This window comes from Daphnia carinata, chromosome 5, assembly GCF_022539665.2.
Source record: "Daphnia carinata strain CSIRO-1 chromosome 5, CSIRO_AGI_Dcar_HiC_V3, whole genome shotgun sequence".
Lineage (NCBI taxonomy): Eukaryota > Metazoa > Arthropoda > Branchiopoda > Diplostraca > Daphniidae > Daphnia > Daphnia carinata.
In genome coordinates, this window is record NC_081335.1 from 9,317,313 (window position 1) to 9,338,092 (window position 20,780).

The following is a 20,780-nucleotide window of genomic DNA, read 5'->3' on the forward strand; positions in this document are numbered from 1 at the left end:
AAGCTAGAGTCCTCTCGCCACTTATGTTAGCGCGTAAGCTGGTAACGCTGCTGGCACTGACAACATTGTTACGCTGTGGAGAGTTAGCAGCGGTTCAAGCAAATTCAATTACTATTTCTCATTCGGAAGCTTCGTTTGAACTGGGAATACCGAGAAAGTCACAACACTCGGGTGCCTTAAAGAGAATTTCAATCGCAGCTTGGAGTCGGAACGTCGCTATCTGCCCAGTAGCCTGTCTTAAGGCTTACCTTACGATGACGGAGGCTGTGAGGAACCCCGAAAACGCCCTATACCTCTTCATTGGCTCAACCAGGCCACACAGACCGGTTTCCAGCTCGACCATAAGCCGATGGATAAAGGATCAACTAAAAGAGGCTGGTGTGGACACCAATACCTTCTCGGCCCACTCAACAAGAGGAGCTGCGGCATCGATAGCCGTGGCATCAGGTGTTACCATCCAATCCATCCTAAATCAAGACCATTGGAAGAATGAATCTACCTTTGCGAGATTCTATCATCGTGAAAGGACTCAACAAGATCAGTTTGGATCTGCCATTCTCGGAGATGAAGAATCTTCGTCAGATTGAGCGCTATTTTTGTATTCGTCTCAATGTAAACATTCGCTGGTTGTGTCAGATGCTTTAAAGAAATCACAGTTAATGTCGAACGAATTTACAGACAATTGTAAATTGTTCGAGCGAGCGAAGCTCGCGACGGACAATTGGGATTGTCTTTAAATGAAAGAGAAGACATTTAACTGTCTTAAATTTCCTCCCACCCCACCCATCTCAATCAACAACAAAAACAACAACAACAAAAAAAAAAAAAAAATTTTTTTTTCTTTTTTCTCTTTCTATCTCAGATCGTTTCACCAAGGAACTGGAAACCACCAAACAAGAATGTGGCAGACGCGTGGCGCTTCTCGTGGTATTTTTCGTGAAGGAAGAGGAAGATTTGTTTAAGTTAGCACAATTCACCTAAGAAAAAAGGCCTGAGTGTAAAAAGCGGGGCGTATTCCCTCGTTAAAAATTTTTGGTTACCCATGCTTAGAAAGAAGCTAATAAAATCAAGGTCAACACTCAGTTAAATGTCTTCTCTTTCATTTAAAGACAATCCCAATTGTCCGTCGCGAGCTTCGCTCGCTCGAACAATTTTCAATTATTCCGCATGAGCTTTGCACATATATAACCCTTTTCAAAAGGGCGGAGGTCACTGCCGTTGTAGTATTTCACATCTGAAGTTCAAAGAAACACATAGAAATAACAATTTTCCTAATCGAAAAAAAGGAAGAAAAACGAAAGAGGTTTGACTGTTTCGCCGAGGCTAATCCATGTCGTACATTCACGGGCGCGATCCTACTACTGCCCGACACGGGAACGTTTGGCTGCTAAGTTTCCCTCCTGGCCCGTTTCGCTCCTCCTTAGCTAACCTGCACCCATCAAATTCCTCCGATGGGTCCATGTTGATGACGAGCTTAGTGCGGACGCTCGATCAACATGCACGATCACGAAGTAGGGCTCCTCGTCTCAAGTCATCCACACTATCAAGCCTCCCAGAAGCAGGATTACAGATGCGTGCCACACATCCAGCTGGAATATGTGTGTTCAGCTATCGAATGTATTTCTGCAAATGAGCACGATGAAAGCAATTGGATGCCCTTCAAGAGACTCCTACGTTTAATTTCCGTAGTGGTATAAATATCGTCGTTGTTTTGCCATCGGGTTGATAGTGGTAAATGAACAAAACGCAAAGTGTCGCTGTGTAGCGCTTTTTGACAAGATTCACTTCTAGAATGAACTCGTTAACTAGCAAAACCACGGCAACTTTCGTATAGATACGTTAATGCTGTTTCATTTTGCATAATCTATTTATTCTTTAGCAACTGAATTCAACATTAAGATCATACTTCACAGGATCATTTCTGTAGTATATCTTGACGTGTTTCCCACCAGAAACAATCCTCCATTCAACCCGCGATGACGAGTAATGACGCTGGCTTCTGAGAGTGAAACAGGTTTCGGGTGTAACTACTTCTGTGGTTCCTGCTCGTAGCTATTGAGGACCGTTTCCGATGTTCCCTTGTGGTACACTGGAAGGAAACTAGCGTTTTCAGAGCGGTATTTAAACAACCCAAAAAGAAATGAATTTACTGGCATACGTAAACACGTCGAACTCCATTACATCATAATCGATGTCGAAATTGCTAATGCACCCCATGTTTAGATTTCAGTAATGAAACCTTGGGCACTTTTAATGAGAATTTTACATATTCGGGGGCATAGTATTTAGATGGGTGTCGTCCATTATTGGGTTCATGTAACATTGTTTAATGCTGTTAGGTTTTCTGTCTGTGTAACTTTAATTTAGTTGTAAATATTGCCGCGTTTCGTCTACCGTGGATTTGAGCTACGTACAAAACGTTTTACCAAGTTTCTAACTAACACCTTCCTCTGTCTGTTTAATAGGCAGTTTAAAGTCTGCAGTACTCTCTACTAGGTGGAGTTCATCGACTTAAATTCAGGGTGCCTTGCATTCAACAGTTTCCCAAATAACTTAATATTTGAACGACTCATCCTAATATAGCATTCCTATCAAAATAGAAGATAAAAACTTATGAGTTGTATTGGCTTTTAGCAGTGCCAGGTGGTGCTCTAGCAACAACCTGTTTTATTGATGAATTTCATTGTTTTTGGATAGGGGTTTGCTTTTTTTGTACATCAGTCAGATTTTCGAGAACAGCATAGCATATAATACCCAGTAACTTGAATCTCAGTTATCGCTTCTCGGCCTTTTGGCTAATATCAATGTGTAGTACAGTACAGTAGAAAGAGTGAAGTACAGATGAAGAAACAGAAGACATCAGTCTTCTGCAACTTTCTCTTTAAGGGTTTTTTAACGTAGCGTTGACACGTCGTCTCGCGAACTTTTTCCCTTTACATTTAAATGTAAAAACCTCATTGCATATAACTTTATTCCCAGCTGGATGGAAAATACAATGCATTAAATCTGTTCTTATCAGCTTAATATCTGATACGGGTTCAAATGGACCCCAGAATATTAAACTGATTTCTGAAAATCGGTGGGAACGCTGTGCTTGCATAGCCCCCGCCACGAGTTGACCTGGTATTGCAGTACTTCCAGGATCGGCTCACCCTTTAAAAGGGATATCTCTATGAATGAAATAAATGTATATCTGCTCATCTTTATCACGCATCATCTTGTTGGAACTAATGATGTAACACCAATGTCTGTATATTTACATCTCATACATATTTGTCATCCCCAGTATGTCAATATTGCATCTGCAATCATGTGGCTGCTGTAGTGTTATGGTTGTACCTCTTTTATTAAGTGTCAAACATGGTTAACTAATTGCAGCCCAACGAGTTATGTTCATCTAAAAAGGACAAACTGCCTTTCAGTTCTAACTGTTAAAGTTGTCTCGATTTGAATTGATTGTTCGGTAATCTGTCATGAAACATTTGTCTTACTGAATCTGTCGTTTACATCAGTTGAGCGTCTAACGAGGGTTAAACAGTGCCGTTCGCCGTCTGCTGTTGGGCGCAGAAATTTTTCGTCAAATGGAAGCATTTTTCTTCTCACCTAAGAATGGCTGTAGATTTCCTATTATTTCAACAAGAGCTTTATGGAATCAACTATGCTCAGTGGGATCTTTCGATTCTTTGCGCCATTCTATACGCAATGGCTCTTTGTTAAGCTCTTTGGTTTAGTGTGCTTCGTCAGTATTGTTTGGGTACCAAAAAACTATGAGTTATCGTCAAGTATTCACTAAACTCATACTTACCTGGCTCAGAGGCAACCTTGATCAACAAGGAGGTTCCTCCAGAGTGAGGCCCTACCATTGCACTACGGCTGGGCTGACCTTTGCGATTAATCCAAATGTGATTAACTCGGGAGTACTATTTTTGGTAGTGGGGGACTGCGTTCGCGCCGTCCCCTGATAAGCAGAACCTATAATATCAAGTGTACCATACATCACGGGATCCTGTTCATTAGGCAGATTTGTCAGTTAAGGTATGTCATTTGATTTAATAATGTTTTATTTCTTTAAGTATAGAAATCGTCAAGGAAAATTCTAACATTTAGTTGATCATGCACAATTACTAAGTGTTTTTTTATGTAGTAAACGAGGCCCAAGCGCTAAGCTAGAGGATTTTTAAGGTGACTGCAACTACACAATTTGCAACGAAACAGACGTTGTTACCTTTACGGTCGAAAGTGTCAACGGCCATACCACGTAGAACTCACCCGGTCTCGTCAGCACCCGGACGTGTATTTGACAGCTCCCAAAATATCATAAACTTGAAAATTTTTCCAATTATTTTTCTCATTTCTTAGTTTCTATCTACTTATCTAAATTCTTTTTTCTCTTTTCTTTAGTTTTTGTTTGAATAATATTATTTTCACTTCAAAAGTGAAAATAGTATTACTCTGTTAGAATAAATTCGTCTCTTCTTCTTTTGTTAGTTAATTTTCTCAGTTTTTGCATAAATTTTTGGTTCAATCAGTTTTCTTTCATATCCTTGCATTCTGTTTTCTCCTTTTCTCAAGTTATATTCTTTACTCTCTTACAATCTTGCAATCTTCTGTAGTAAACCTATTTATATCAATCTTCACCTCATCTTCACTCATTCTTACTTGTTTTCAACATATTTCATATTTATATTTCCCTCTAAGTTCACACACAAAAACATAAAAACAAAATAAAATACATATTCATCTTCACCCTAGCACAAAATAATAGCACCCTATTTGTAAAATGGAAATAAAGAGAGAAAGAACAAGTTTCTTCGGTTTCAAAGAAGTCGAATACGTCCCTTTAGAAATTGAAATTCATCGTTGGTTTGGGTATAGTTGATGATCAACTGACGGTAATAGACTTACATTACCATACCAAGCAAGTAGTAGCCAAATTTAAAACCCGAGATCTTTTTGATAATTTTTTACAAAAACATGCAAATGGAATATTATATGAAAAAAGTGGGAAAATTTACAAAATCCCTGTAATTGTTGCTGGAAGCCCGTGGAAAAAAATTCAGGTTAAGTATGTCCCGGATGAAATGGACTTCAAATATATTTACACAGCATTCGAACAATATGGGAAAATTAAGGGGATTGAGTGGGAAAAGCCAAACTTGGATTTATTAAAAACCAAAAGAGAAAAGTTAAGTGTGGAAATGATGATCCATAAAAACATACCTTCATTTATTACAATTATGGGAATAAGATTTTCAGTTAATTATACAGGGCAGATTAAAACATGTGCCAGATGTGACTCTGATCAACATGAAGCTAGAAACTGTGATGGAGTCAAAAGGACCTACAGCCAAGCTTTAGGAAGTAGTCCTGCAGTTACATTAGCCATTAGGACGCTAAAAGAAATTGTCAAGGATGCCGAAAGTATAAAAAATACCGGAAAACATGAGCACAGTGATGTTGAAAAGACAGTGAAAGTGATTGAACAGATTCTGGAGAAGAAGCTGAATGGAAACAACAGAAAAAAAAAAGGGCGTAAAGGGTCGAAAGAAGAAGTAAAAGGAAACTATTATGGAAAAGTAAAGGAATCAGAAAGAAACGAAGTAAAAGGGCAAACGAAATTTATAAATACAGGGACTCGAAGACAACTCAAAAAATTAAAACCAAATTTAACTACATGTCGCCAAAGGTTTACTAAAAGAAATGAGATTCCATGCGAATATAAGGAAGACGGAGGAAATAGGAAAAATGGAACCAGCGGATTTCCTTGGGAAGATAATGGAACTCAAATCATAGGCCCCGGAAAAAAAATGAAGAAAGTAATAGTATTGAAAGACAAGACACCGATGACGACTTATGCTTCATGATGCAAAAACCATGTATGGAAATTGTAGAGGAGATGGAGAGTAATAGAAAGGAATACAATTTTTGTCAGTCTACTCATGAAGAACAAGAATTACAAAGAACGAACCAGAAGCGACAAAAGAAAGTGAGGCGATATCAGATAAAACTCAATTTGTAGGACTACTTACAGGGGGAATAGAGGAACCTCAAAATTATACCAAAAACCAGTTAGACACAAACAAAGGAAATGCAATGGAAGAAGAAGAGCCAGAATTCTTAGAGCCAAACCTTACCCCTTTTTTATAGTAAAAAACCCTGTATTTTATTAAACATATGGTTAGAATAATTACATTAAATATCAATGGTCTTAAATCAAAGAATAAAAAAGAATTTTTAAACCAATTTATAATAAAAAACAAGCCTGACATCTTAGCCTTACAAGAAACTAATATCGACGAAATCCCAGAACTACATACAGATTTTATTGCGATAATCAACAATAATGTTGAAAACAAAAGATCAGGAACCATAATATTATACAGAAAACAGCTAGAATTAATTAATGTAGAAAAGGCAGCAGATGTGAGAATAATAAGAGCACATTTTAAAAATTTTATTGTTGTCAATATTTATGTTCCAACCCAAAATGAAACAACCACCAACCGACACAAATTTTTTATCCAGACACTTCCAAAATTTACCAAAGCAAGTGATGAAAAACTTATTATTTTAGGAGATTTTAACAGCATAATTGACTCAAGGGATAGAGAAGGTGTAAAAAAGAAAATAAATAATCAATTAAAAAACCTAGTTGACAGACTGAAATTGGTAGATGCCTACAGAATCAAATACCCAACAACCACTGCCTTTACTTTTATAAGTCCCAATGGAAAATCTAGAATTGACAGAATATATGTACAGTGTAAAAATAAAGATAATATTCACGAATGTAAGCATTTAAATTTTACTTTCAGTGACCATCAAGCAGTAATGCTAAATCTAGAAGGGACAATAGAAGAACAGAAGAAGAAGAAAAGGCTGTGGAAATTAAATACCAGTACACTTTATGACCCAGAATTCCAAAATATTTTAGAAAATTTTATTTTAAATGCAAAACAAAAGAAGCAAGAGTACAGAAGCATAACACACTGGTGGGAAAAAGAAAAAAAGAAAAATTTTAAAATAGTATGCACACAATATTCAAAAAATAAATGGAAAGAAAGGAACTCAATGAAAAATTTTTATACGAAATGTCTCGACCAAGTAAAAGCCGAGATAGACCAAGGACAAAATAACTTTGAAGATTATTACTTTTTAAAAAATGTTTAAAAAAATATGTATATAAAAGAGGAAGAAGGGAAGAAAATTAGAGGTAAATTAAATTTCCTTATTGGTAACGAAACTATTAGTGTGGCAAATTTAATTAGGGAAAAAACAAATGGAGAAGGCAGAATAATTACAGAATTGGAAGAGAATGAAACATTAACAAAAAACCCAGATGTACACCAAACAATTTTTTCATCCTACCAAAGATTATATTCCCTTGATAACCACAACCCAGTGAAAAGGCAGGAAATACTAAAAAATTTAAATTGTAAAAATAAGCCAGGATATGAATTTTAATCTAGTTAAAAAAATTAGGGAAGAGGAAGTATGGAACGCAATTGAAACAATGCCACAAAATAAATCACCAGGAATAGACGGACTGCCTGTTGAATTTTACAGAAAAATTTGGCCTTGGTTAAAGGAAGAAATTACAATAATGTTTAACCATGTATTAGATATCGAGGAACTTAGCGAAACCCAGACTACCGGAATTATAACTTTACTGCACAAAAAAGGAAGCCGAAGTAATTGGAGACCTATTACCCTTTTATGCTCCGACTATAAAATTTTAGCAAAAATTTTAACTTAGAGACTCAAAAAAGTTTTACCTTACATAATAAGTCAAGAACAAACAGGAGGGTTAGCCAACAGGGACATTAGCCAAAATTTAACCACATGCCGTAATGTTATTGAATGGTTTTCAACGCAGGACACATATAAGGGGGACAAGGTAAAAGAAAAAGGAGCGGCAATTTTAAGTTTAGATTTCGAAAAAGCATATGACATGGTAGATCGCACTTTTTTATATGAGATTTTATCAAAAATGGGATTTAGCCAAATATTTATTAGAAATATAAAATCCTTATATGAAAGGTCTTCAAGCAAGGTGTATGTAAACGGGGAAATGGGAAAAAATATTAAACTGAAAAGAGGGGTAAGGCAAGGCTGTCCATTAGCAATGTTTCTGTATATAATTTTTATCGAGCCATTTTTAATTTCCATCAAAATAAAAATTCAGCCAACTTTTATTGCAAATTCTATGCATCTAGTCAACGCCTTCGTGGATGACGTATCTATTTTTATACAAAATTTTGATGATTTGCAAAATCTAGAACTTTGTATAGAAGAATTTGAACAAGCAACCAACTCAAAAATAAGTAAAAAGAAATCCAATTTAATGAAACTAGGAAGTTGGGTTAAGGAAAAAAACTTGTTTTTAACGTGGATAGAGGAAAGAGACTCAATAAAAATGCTGGGAATAGAATGGCACCAAGACATCGAATCCACCATAAACAAGAACTGTGCTCATTTACTGTCAAAATTAAACAGAGCTTACATGGAACTTTTAACAGAATAATGACGCTGCAACAAAAAGTTGCTTTCTTTAATAATTTTATATGCCCAAAATTTTATCATATTGCAAAGATTTTACCAATACCCAAATTTTACACAGAAAATATACAGCAGCTGGGACACACTTTTATTTGGCAACATAAACTTGAATCACTTGCCAAAAGTGAACTTTACCCAAATGTTACAGAAGGTGGATTAAGCCTCCTGAATGTAAAGACAAAGTACGAATCCCTATTTTTAAAATCAATTTTAAAAGATTTAACAAAAGATCCAGTGAATGAAAATGGGAAACTGCTTAAATATTGGATAGGACTCAAATTAAGAAACATATTCCCAGTAAAAACAGGACCAAATAGCGAAATTAGTACCAAATTAAGTAAAACGGTAACAATAAACCAGTGCATAGAAACCAAAGAAATATACAGTGTTCTAATTTTAAAAGAATGTAAACAACCAAAAATTATTTTGAAAAATCCAGGAACAAATTTTAAATCAGCTTTTAAGGCATTAAAACAAAAATTTTTATCTCCTCAGCAAAAGAAACACCTTTTTTTACAAATACACAATGCCCTTCCAACAAAAGACAGACTTATCAAATGCAAACAACCACTTTCAGTAAAATGTGACCAATGTGAAGAGGAAGAAAATTTATTACATTTATTTCAATGTAAAATTACTCAGCCAGCAGTCAAACTAATACAGAGGCGCATCAGTAATATTTATGAGAAAACGCTTTATCCAAATATTAAACAACTTTTTCTTTTAGATTTTCCAAACACACTGAGGAAAAAGAAAAATTATGCAACATTTTTAGCAGTAAATCTAAGTCTTATAGTCTGGAAAAAAAGAAAGAAAGCAAATTTTATGAATATTTTTGTAACTTCCCTAGCAAACGAGGAAAAAATAATAAAAGAATGCGAGGACTACAAAAAATGGTTTTTAATTAAGTCACAGCAATAAAAAAAAAAGTCAAGCTACGTCGGAAAAAAAAACAGTTAAGCTACGTCGGGTCTCGTTAGTACCTGGATGGGTGACCGTTTGGGAATACGAGATGCTGTTGGCATTGCTTTTTCTTTCATTCAGTTAATTTTTTGTTTCCACCAATACAATTTGTTGATGAACCCTAAACTTGATCGTGTGGAGGATTTTACAGATGCCAAATAATTTGAATTTGGCCGTGATCGTCTAGTGGTTAGGACCCTACGTTGTGGGGACTGATAACGCAAATCCATAGTAACACAGGTTCGAATCCTGGTCACGGCATTCTGAAGTTTGAAGGTAAAACACTATTTCATAGTAATTGGAAATGTTTCGATCGGTATTAATGTGAATTTCATCGATTTTATTGTCAAGTTAACGGGGACGGGTTCAGTGGAATTGTACTCCAAATTGAATCAATTCCTGCACGTTCATTTGATTTGGCGAAATGCACCGTAATATGCACACTTTAAATGAATTTTACCAGTCCATGGCGTGGTGTGGTCATAGGTGGGATATTTGTAAAGTGAACTATTATCTTTGTAGGTATGTGAATGTAAAAATGAGGGCAGCGAACTGTTTGATTTCAATGAAAAGCAGCACCTCTCTTGGTTTTCTTGATATCAACGTCCGTGCAGAATTGGCGAGAGGAAGGTTCAAGTAGTAGAGCCCTCTCATGTACAATTTAGCTTTGCGCAGTGGCAATATCATAATCAATGAGGGTTTACCGAGATGTGATTATTGCTAGTTGAAAACTTTAACCAATACCCCGCCACGAAGGAGTGAAATAATCTTCGTCGTCGGCAATTTTTGTTAGCTCCTTCAGGAGCAGATTCCCTTAATGAACGTTAACATAGTTTTCCGTTAGTGATGGGCATTGTCTGCTAGGTTCTAGCATTTAGCAAGCGATTAGTTACTCGTTCCCATGGATATCGAAGGCCGAAAAACTTGTAGAATTACTGAACGAATCGCATTTTGTTCAACTGAGCGAAAGAGTTCAATACAAAGGTTTAAGAACTAGCAGAAGACTTGTCCTTCGTTTTCTTACCCAATTCAGCTTATCGATTTCGTTTGCCCTAGACTTCGTTTATGTTTCATCTAACCAGAATTAATTTAGTGCACAATCTAACGAAAAAATGATGTTCACATGAGCTTTACACAGCATCGTCTGTTTTACTCACTGTTTCAAATCTAACAGAAACCAGCAGTTGCTTTATGGCTGAATTTTTTGGGCAAATTCACGTAAATGTAAAGTGAAGCACGGTACTATACACAATAGCAATTGAAAACGCGGCCGAGGGCGCGAAGCGCTTGATGGCCGCAAATTCAAACATTCTACATTTCAAATCGAACTCACATTCACACAATTCGCTGTTCCATCCGAAGAAGTGAATTGAAAGCGAAAAACTTCAAAAAAAAACAAAAAAACAAAAAAACTTCAAACGCCATTCAATATCTAGTATTCAGATTATTATTCCGCATGAGCTTTGCACATATATAACACTTTTCAAAAGGGCGGGGGTCACTGCCGTTGTAGTATTTCACATCTGAAGTTGAAAGAAACACATAGAAATAACAATTTTCCTAATCGAAAAAAAGGAAGGAAAATGTGTCGCACATTCACGGGCGCGATCCTCCTACTGCCCGACACGGGAACTTTTGGCTGCTAAGTTTCCCTCCTGGCCAGTTTCGCTCCTCCTTAGCTAACCTGCACCCATCAAATTCCTCCGATGGGTCCATGTTGATGACGAGCTTAGTGCGGACGCTCGATCAACATGCACGATCACGAAGTAGGGCTCCTCGTCTCAAGTCATCCACACTACCAAGCCTCCCAGAAGCAGGATTACAGATGCGTGCCACACATCCAGCTGGAGTATGTGTGTTCAGCTATCGAATGTATTTCTGCAAATGAGCACGATGAAAGCAATTGGATGCCCTTCAAGAGACTACTACGTTTAATTTCCGTAGTGGTATAAATATCGTCGTTGTTTTGCCATCGGGTTGATATTGGTAAATGAACAAAACGCAAAGTGTCGCTGTGTAGCGCTTTTTGACAAGATTCACTTCTAGAATGAACTCGTTAACTAGCAAAACCACGGTAACTTTCGTATAGATACGTTAATGCTGTTTCATTTTGCATAATCTATTTATTCTTTAGCAACTGAATTCAGCATTAAGATCATACTTCACAGGATCATTTCTGTAGTATATCTTGACGTGTTTCCCACCAGAAACATTCCTCCATTCAACCCGCGATGACGAGTAATGACGGTGGCTTCTGAGAGTGAAACAGGTTTCCTGTGTAACTACTTCTGTGGTTCCTGCTCGTAGCTATTGAGGACCGTTTCCGATGTTCCCTTGTGGTACACTGGAAGGAAACTAGCGTTTTCAGAGCGGTATTTAAACAACCCAAAAAGAAATGAATTTACTGGCATACGTAAACCCGTCGAACTCCATTACATCATAATCGATGTCGAAATTGCTAATGCACCCATGTTAAGATTTCAGTAATGAAACCTTGGGCACTTTTAATGAGAATTTTACACATTCGGGGGCATAGTATTTAGATGGGTGTCGTCCATTATTGGATTCATGTAACATTGTTTAATGCGGGTTCTGTCTGTGTAACTTTAATTTAGTTGTAAATATTGCCGCGTTTCGTCTACCGTGGATTTGAGCTACGTAGAAAACGTTTCCAAGTTTCTAACTAACACCTTCCTCTGTCTGTTTAATATAAAATCATAAAATCTGTTCTTATCAGCTTAATATCTGATACGGGTAATTAATCGTCAGCTTAATATCTGATACGGGTTAAACTGAACCCCGGGTATCATAGACTGATTAATTTTCGACCAAGTGGTGCTGCTGATTGTCTGAAACCTTTTCGGGCAATCTTGGCCTACTTCCTCACTAACATTTCCTCTTCTCTCAATTCTTGACAGCTGGGTAATCGCTTACGTCGGCAGCTGGCGAGAAGGTGTGGTTTGGCGTAAACTACGCGGCGTCAATTGACGTCGGTCTTCCGGTATCCAATCCGGCCGCCAGCTCCCATCTCGTTTTTCATATTCCCCACAAGTGCGTCACGGTTAGGCCCCCAAAACTAACAAGTTCACAAATTGGCTCTGAAGTAAACTGTAAAAAAAAAAAAATTTTGTTCTAGTAAAAGTAAAGCACGGACTTTTGAATACCTCTAAAAAATAACTTTACATCTCTTTTGAAATTCCAAATTGTCCTTACCGTAAATTCAACCAAATAACTTTTGTCTCACTCGCTTGCGAAAACTGTCAAAATAACAATGTTACGACCATAATGACTGAGTCGACAACAGAGTTGTTTTTCTACAACGTCGTAGATGGTTTTCTCAAGCTTCCCTTTCCTGTAGCTTCTATTCTAAAGTGCTCTCTCTGCCCAAGTGGTAGATATGGCTCATAGACCCATATTAAAAATGCCGTCGATCATTTAAAATCAAAACATGGTCAGACCGTTATCGCTAATTACTATTGCCAGTCGTGCAATCATATTTGTGACGAACGAGTCAGAGCCAAAAGACACCACGCGGTGTGCGACGAAGCATGTAGCGTAGATAGTAGTAGCGATGAAAGCATTTCCATAGAGCAATCAGAAATTGCAGGGGAGGATCTCATCCTTCCCTATCCTTGTGGAAACTGTAGATGTCCACTTTGCCGCTGGTCTACAACGGCCCGGGGAACAGTGGCAGCGCAGTCTATCGAGCACCACGTAGCGCGCGAACACGGTTTGTGCACCAAAAGGAAGTGGAAATGCAGAGCGTGCAACGTCATACTACAAGGTCATGCCATGAGAGAGCACTTTAAATTCATAGTTCCCAACAACCAACCACGCCCACCTCACCCACAGCCTCTAGCACCCCATTTCCAACTGCCCATTCACCATACGTAACACAGTCACATATCCTTGCTCACCTCGCCAACCCATCACCTAACAAACAACAGCATGTCGTCTGTTGTTGCCAAGTCAACTCAGCTCTGTCAATTAATCGACACAATTCTATTCTAGATCTTATGGTGGCAGAGGCGGAGGCACACGGCCACTCCGTCTCTGTAAATCGAGCAGTTGACTCCACTGGAATGCGACCGGACATAGTAGTTACCTCGACGAATCCTGCCATTATCATTGACGTAACGGTGCCTCTAAGCAGCGCAGAAGGGTTAGAGAAGGCCAGGGATAAGAAGATAGAGAAGTACAAACAGCTCGGCTCTGTACTTCCTCTAGTCGTTGGCTCACTCGGGTCTTGGCTACCGAGCAACGACGCAATATCCCTAGCTTTGAGCATTCCTGGAAGACGGTGGAACAACCTGAAGAGGAAAATGAAGCTCTTGGCTTTTGTTGCCTGAAACCTTTTCAAGTTATCTTGGCCCACTTCCTTCCTAACATTTTCCTCTCCTCTCAATTCTTGACGGCTGGGTAATCGCTTACGGCGGCAGCCGGCGAGAAGGTGTGGTTTGGCGTAAACTGCGCGGCGTCAATTGACGTCGGCCTTCCGGTAACCAATCCGGCCGTCAGCCCCCTTTTCGTTTTTCATATTCCCCACACGTGTGTCACTGTTAGGCCCCCACATTAACAACTTATATTTAATCTGTAAACTGTAATTTTTTTTTGTTTTGTTTTGTTCTCGTAAAAGTTAATGTAACCGCACTTTCATTTATTTCTGTTGCTGTGTTTAAAAGTATTTTTTGTCGTTATTTTTCGCGTGTCCCTTTTTACTTTTTTTGTGTCTCGTTTCGTGTGTGGGGATCTTCCCCTCCACTTTGGCCACTTAGTTTTTCATTGTCTGAGGGACAATGGCTGCCACGTGGTTTAATAGCGTAGATGTGGATTTCGGGTTTCAAAGCCCGAGATTGAGTATGCGTGCGGTGCATGGCTTCGTACGTAGTTTGAAAGTTGAGCCGCAGGATCTCTTAGGCCTAGTTGCTGTGCTAGATACGAGAAATCAGGTTGCTAGGCTTACGTTTACGTCAGAGGCATACACCTCAAACTTTTTGTCCCAACACAGTGGCATCGTCAGGACAGAATTAGAGGGGAAAGAAGTTTCAGTAGTTATCAGGGATAGTAATATTCAGGAGAAATTTGTTCGGATTGCAGGGATTCCACAGAATCTAGATTTGGGAGTAGTACAAACCCGTCTTAAGGAATTTGGAACAGTAATAGAAGCTCGGTGGGAACGCTATCGAGTGGTAGAGGACGAAGTTTTATACCCTGTCCTTGCCACTTGGATGATTGCACGAATGACATTAACAAAAAATATTCCATCATACTTAACTATTGGCAGTTATCGTGCCACGGTTAAGTATGATGGACAGAAACCTACTTGCCGACTGTGTGACGACGAAACCCATTTTAGTTACAACTGCCCAACTTTGAGACGAAACAAGGAACCTACCATTGCCCAAAAACCATTAGAAAAAGCCACCAAAAAGACAAAGACAATTACCGTAATCCCCGTCACCATTCCCTTAGTTGAAGATCCCATAGTTTCCAAAGCCCTTCTTGAGTGTGGGTTGCAAGACCCACTCTTAGAAGGGTTTCCCCATCTTGAAACCCCATCCTCCCCAGCCCCACTAGTTCAACCCACCGACCATCCCTTACCAAAGACCATTCCACTCCAAACCATAATACCCGAGACCCAACCCGGCACCTCTGAACCTATGATAGTTTCCATGGACTCGATCGAACCCGACATGGGGGACATTGAGACCATGGAAACCGATAAAACACCAGACCACGTTAAAGTCCCACCTGTAAACCGAAACAAAAGATTTAAACCCACCTTAACCAACCAGAACCCTAAACCGACCTTACCCGTTACCCAACCCAAGAAACCTACCAAATGACTACAAAGTTAAAAATCGCTTCTATCAACATCGGAGGAATTAAGTCAGTCGAGCGGCGTCAAATTCTTTTTAACTTTTGCAGGGACGGAAACTTAGATATTGTGGGACTTCAAGAGGTAGCATTTCATACTTGCCCAATTATTGAAAGCCGCTACCACTTGTTGGCAAATGTCGGTCCCAACAAAAATGGAACAGCCATTCTTATTAGACATGGTCTGGAATATTCTCGTTTGCAGTTAGAACCAGACGGAAGGCTTATTTCTATTGACGTGAAATGTTTCACGTTCATTAATATCTATGCCCCGTCAGGTAGTCACGTTAAAACTGAGAGAAACAATTTCTTTCGTCAAACCGTCCCTGCTTACACTCTTACTACTCGACTGCCCTTCGTGTTGATAGGCGATTTTAACTGCGTTGACGACATCCAAGATAAGGCAACAACCCAGTCTCTCCCTATCTCACCTAATGTCGTCAGCTATGCTTTGAAAGAGATGGTTACTGGTCTTGATCTAGTAGACATCTGGAAAAAGCTAAATTATAACGAACCTGGTCATACCTTTCACTTCTCTGCCGGTTCTTCTAGACTTGATATGATATATGCTAGTCGATCCTTTGCAGACAATATTTTAAATATTTGTTTGCAATCTTTATCGATTAGCGATCATCAGTCAGTAGAATCTAACTTTACCTGCAATCTCGATCTCCCGCGTTGTACTAGATCTCCTGCTGGGTTGTAGAAGTTAAATACTTCCATATTGTCAGAAGAAGGTTTTCAGAAATATGTCACTAACTTTATTCTTCTAACACTTGGTCAAATATCAATCAGGCTATATATCTGGGGTCCATTTGAACCCGTACCAGATATTAAGCTGATAAGAACAGATACTACACTTTTATCTTAGCCAAAAGGCCGAGAAGCGATAACTGAGATTCAAGTTACTGGGTATTATATGCTATGCTGTGCTCGAAAATCTGACTGATGTACAAATAAAGCAAACCCCTATCCAAAAACAATGAAATTCATCAAGAAAACAGGTTGTTGCTAGAGCACCACCTGGCACTGCTAAAAGCCAATACAGCTCATAAGTTTTTATCTTCTATTTTGATAGGAATGCTATATTAGGATGAGTCATTCAAATATTAAGTTATTTGGGAAGCTGTTGAATGCAAGGCACCCTGAATTTAAGTCGATGAACTCCACCTAGTAGAGAGTACTGCAGACTTTAAAGTGCCTATTAAACAGACAGAGGAAGGTGTTGGTTAGAAACTTGGTAAAACGTTTTGTACGTAGCTCATATCCACGGTAGACGAAACGCGGCAATATTTACAACTAAATTAAAGTTACACAGACAGAAAACCTAACAGCATTAAACAATGTTAGATGAACCCAATAATGGACGACACCCATCTAAATACTATGCCCCCAAATGTGTAAAATTATCATTAAAACTGCCCAAGGTTTCATTACTAAAATCTAAACATGGGTGCATCAGCAATTTCGACATCGATTATGATGGGTTCAGGTTAGCTAAGGAGGAGCGAAACGGGCCAGGAGGGAAACTTAGCAGCCAAAAGTTCCCGTGTCGGGCAGTAGTAGGATCGCGCCCGTGAATGTGCGACATGGATTAGCCTCGGCGAAACAGTCAAACCTCTTTCATTTTCCTTCCTTTTTTTTCGATTAGGAAAACTGTTATTTCTATGTGTTTTTTTTTTTTTTTTTTTTTTGAAGTTTTTCGCTTTCAATTCACTTCTTCGGGTGGAACAGCGAATTGTGTGAATGTGAGTTCGATTTGAAATGTAGAATGTTTGAATTTGCAGCCATCGGGCGCTTCGCTCCCTCGGCCGCGTTTTCAATTACTATTGTGGATAGTACCGTGCTTCACTTTACATTTACGTGAACTTGCGGCCATCGGGCGCTTCGCGCCCTCGGCCCCGTTTGCAATTAGACACCTCAATATTCTTTTATCCATTTTCATCCGAAATTTGCACCCAAGCTACTCCCTAGGTTACGTACAAGAATTTATTTGTGTTTTATTGGGGTGCCCAGTCTAAAGACCAGGCGATCGAAAAATAAGTCATATAGACTCATCAGTGCTCCTAACCACGGAAATCTTTAGTAAAAGGCGAAAGATTTATCCGGGTATTGATTAGAAACCAGAGTGAATATCAACTGAAAGTAGTTGGTATTTATTCATTTCACAACTTCAAACCACTTTGGTAAAGTAACAATGGTAAACCCGAAAAATTCAGCCATAAAGCAACTGCTGGTTTCTGTTAGATTTGGAACAGTGAGTAAAACAGACAGATGCTGTGTAAAGCTCATGTAAACATCATTTTTTCGTTAGATTGTGCACTAAATTAATTCTGGTTAGATGAAACATAAACGAAGTCTAGGGCAAACGAAATGGATAAGCTGAATTGGGTAAGAAAACGAAGGACAAGTCTTCTGCTAGTTCTTAAACCTTTGTATTGAACTCTTTCGCTTAGTTGAACAAAGTGCGATTCGTTCAGTAATTCTACAAGTTTTTCGGCCTTCGATATCCATGGGAACGAGTAACTAATCGCTTGCTAAATGCTAGAACCTAGCAGACAATGCCCATCACTAACGGAAAACTATGTTAACGTTCATTAAGGGAATCTGCTCCTGATGGAGCTAACAAAAATTGCCGACGACGAAGATTATTTCACTCCTTCGTGGCGGGGTATTGGTTAAAGTTTTCAACTAGCAATAATCACATCTCGGTAAACCCTCATTGATTATGATATTGCCACTGCGCAAAGCTAAATTGTACATGAGAGGGCTCTACTACTTGAACCTTTCTCTCGCCAATTCTGCACGGACGTTGATATCAAGAAAACCAAGAGAGGTGCTGCTTTTCATTGAAATCTAACAGTTCGCTGCCCTCATTTTTACATTCGCATACCTACAAAGATAATAGTTCACTTTACAAATATTCCACCTATGACCACACCACGCCATGGACTGGTAAAATTCATTTAAAGTGTGCATATTACGGTGCATTTCGCCAAATCAAATGAACGTGCAGGAATTGATTCAATTTGGAGTACAATTCCACTGAACCCGTCCCCGTTAACTTGACAATAAAATCGATAAAATTCACATTAATACCGATCGAAACATTTCCAATTACTATGAAATAGTGTTTTACCTTCAAACACTAATTGCCGTGACCAGGATTCGAACCTGGGTTACTACGGAATTATCGTTTCCCCACAACGTAGGGTCCTAACCACTAGACGATCACGGCCAATTTCAAATTATTTATCTAGCAATAATCACACCTCGGGAAACCCTCATTGGTTATGATATTGCCACTGCCAGTGTTTTCCTACTTTTTCAAATAGATCACATAAGATGAGATAAGATACGATAATATGATATGTTTTAGCATCTTTCATCTTCTGATTTTTCCTGCTATCTTTAACGTATCTTATTTGCATTTTTCGAGATACCGAAAAGATATTAAAAGTTACGTGACCCCACGTAACCTTATCACGTGACCTTATCACATGACCTCATCACGGGACCTCACACGACCTTATCGCGTGACCCCAGGTGACTGCAAATAAAGTGACTTTGCCTTTTGCTCTCATGTTGCAGTTTAGTCTGCCTACCAACTTTTTCACTGTTCTCATTCTAATTCTTAATGTTTAGTGTGTGAACAATGCCACGACCACCAAAAACCCCAAATCGAGGAAGAGGGACAACAGGTCAACAAGGAAGGTTAGAAGTAAGAAGTGTAGTTCACCAATCTTCATTTAACGTTGTTGACTCACTAGAAGAAATGGCACAAGAACAACAAGATATCGACAGTTTAGAATCAAGCATCACTCCGAATACAGAAAATATTTCTGATCTAGTTGAGGATGATGCAACAGAAAACAGTAGTACGTCTTCAAAACAGTAGCCTTCATTGCCACCAGGAAGCGAGCCAGTGCCATCATTTACTGTTAATTCTTGGCCAAACTGGCGCTCACAGTTTTTTGAAGACTGGCATAAGACCCCTAAAGGAAAAATTTTTGCCTGTTGTAAGCTGTGTCATAAATATTTTGCGGGGGATAAAACTTCCTTCAGCAACTTCAAGATCCACTGTACATTGCTACACAAAGAGGAGCTGGACCGTTTTTCATCTTCTGCTGCTCTACACCAAAGCAGGCTAAGTTCCACTTCTATGCTGGACTTCACCTACCCTAAAAAGCCAATGTGTAAGGCACGCAAGGAATCACTGGATGATAGTGTCATCAGGTTTCTGTGCGAAGAAAATCTTCCTCTAAACCTATTGAAACGTCCTGGATTTCGTGAATTACTTAAGGTATGTTTACTGCTAATTTCATTTGATCGAAGTATTATGTTCTTTTTCCAAAAGGCAGCTCCTGGGTACCAACTACCCTCTCCCCTAAGAATGCGACAGTGTTTTTTTACCAAATTTGATGGCAACCGTCCGAAGACATGTCATGGAAAAACTAACTACAGCTGTTAGCTTTACCATTATACTTGACATCTGGTCATCAAAGAACATGAATGGATACACTGGATTTACGTGCCTAGCCGTGGCCGCTAATTTCCAGTTGTTCAATTGCTTCTTGGGTCTCAAAGAAATGAGTGGTCGTCATACAGCAGATGCTATCATTGCAGAATACGAAGAAATGTTGCTGAAATGGAGAATTCTCTTTACAAAGGTGAGCTAATGCCTCTTATATTATACTTGAAAAATAAATTTTTTTGTCTATTTTTAGGTGCTTAAAGTAATGACGGATGGTGGCAGTAATATGATTGCGGCTCGGTTATGTGGTTTTCCTAGTTGGGAGGAAGATGAAGGAGGAAATCCTGATGAGCCAACTCACGAAGAGCAGCAGCAAGCTCAGGAAGCTGAAAGTGAAGGAATTCATTTATTTACGCCAATTGAATTTGTCGGAGTTTGACAGTGAGATGACGGAACTTCTAGAAGACAGGGAAGACGCTAGTGAAATGGAGGACGTCGAGTCAAGCTTAGAAGACACCTATCTCTTTCAACGACCCACATTGATGGTTAATGCAGACGACCAGCATTACGTTTTGACGTCGTCACTACGATCCACTTGCATTGCTCATACTGTCCAGTTGGTGATTAAAGACGCTTTGTCATCACTGATGGTAATTGTTATTGATATAATCTTATTTCAATCTTGGATTAATATTTGATATCTCATTTACAGGGCGTGGCACGCATAGCTATCATTCGCTCTAGCAAAATTGTCAATTTCATTCGTCACAGTGTGATTGATACTAAAACATTAGTAAAATCGGTAAATTTTCGCATACCTGAGAAGAATTTGACGCGTTGGAGTTCGCAGTACTCAATGCTCAGCAAGTTGGTTGAAGCATTAGAGAAGGATCCGTCTCTTCAAGGA

General features: G+C 38.8%; 8 non-coding genes and 2 pseudogenes across 8 annotated transcripts; 5 read left to right on the forward strand and 5 right to left on the reverse strand.

Annotated features, from left to right (window-relative positions):
- The first annotated feature begins 1,896 nt into the window (after positions 1-1,896).
- Positions 1,897-2,119, forward strand: LOC130685776 (small nucleolar RNA U3). The gene has a single exon (XR_008999667.1). It is a non-coding gene; the product is annotated as a small nucleolar RNA U3 (small nucleolar RNA).
- An 844-nt stretch (positions 2,120-2,963) lies between these two features.
- Positions 2,964-3,157, forward strand: LOC130685794 (U2 spliceosomal RNA). The gene has a single exon (XR_008999682.1). It is a non-coding gene; the product is annotated as a U2 spliceosomal RNA (small nuclear RNA).
- A 640-nt stretch (positions 3,158-3,797) lies between these two features.
- Positions 3,798-3,961, forward strand: LOC130685793 (U1 spliceosomal RNA). The gene has a single exon (XR_008999681.1). It is a non-coding gene; the product is annotated as a U1 spliceosomal RNA (small nuclear RNA).
- Positions 3,962-10,185: 6,224 nt separating this feature from the next.
- LOC130685778 (U4 spliceosomal RNA) lies at positions 10,186-10,327 on the forward strand. Its single transcript, XR_008999669.1, has one exon. It is a non-coding gene; the product is annotated as a U4 spliceosomal RNA (small nuclear RNA).
- A 1,346-nt stretch (positions 10,328-11,673) lies between these two features.
- LOC130685777 (small nucleolar RNA U3) lies at positions 11,674-11,896 on the forward strand. Its single transcript, XR_008999668.1, has one exon. It is a non-coding gene; the product is annotated as a small nucleolar RNA U3 (small nucleolar RNA).
- Positions 11,897-16,111: 4,215 nt separating this feature from the next.
- On the reverse strand, positions 16,112-16,290 carry LOC130685771 (U2 spliceosomal RNA; annotated as a pseudogene).
- Positions 16,291-17,408: 1,118 nt separating this feature from the next.
- Positions 17,409-17,531, reverse strand: LOC130685789 (U5 spliceosomal RNA). Its single transcript, XR_008999677.1, has one exon. It is a non-coding gene; the product is annotated as a U5 spliceosomal RNA (small nuclear RNA).
- A 478-nt stretch (positions 17,532-18,009) lies between these two features.
- On the reverse strand, positions 18,010-18,151 carry LOC130685780 (U4 spliceosomal RNA). Its single transcript, XR_008999671.1, has one exon. It is a non-coding gene; the product is annotated as a U4 spliceosomal RNA (small nuclear RNA).
- Positions 18,152-18,533: 382 nt separating this feature from the next.
- On the reverse strand, positions 18,534-18,716 carry LOC130685788 (U4 spliceosomal RNA; annotated as a pseudogene).
- Trnah-gug (transfer RNA histidin (anticodon GUG)) lies at positions 18,553-18,637 on the reverse strand. The gene is given in 2 exon segments: positions 18,553-18,587; positions 18,601-18,637. It is a non-coding gene; the product is annotated as a tRNA-His (tRNA).
- Positions 18,717-20,780: the final 2,064 nt, after the last annotated feature.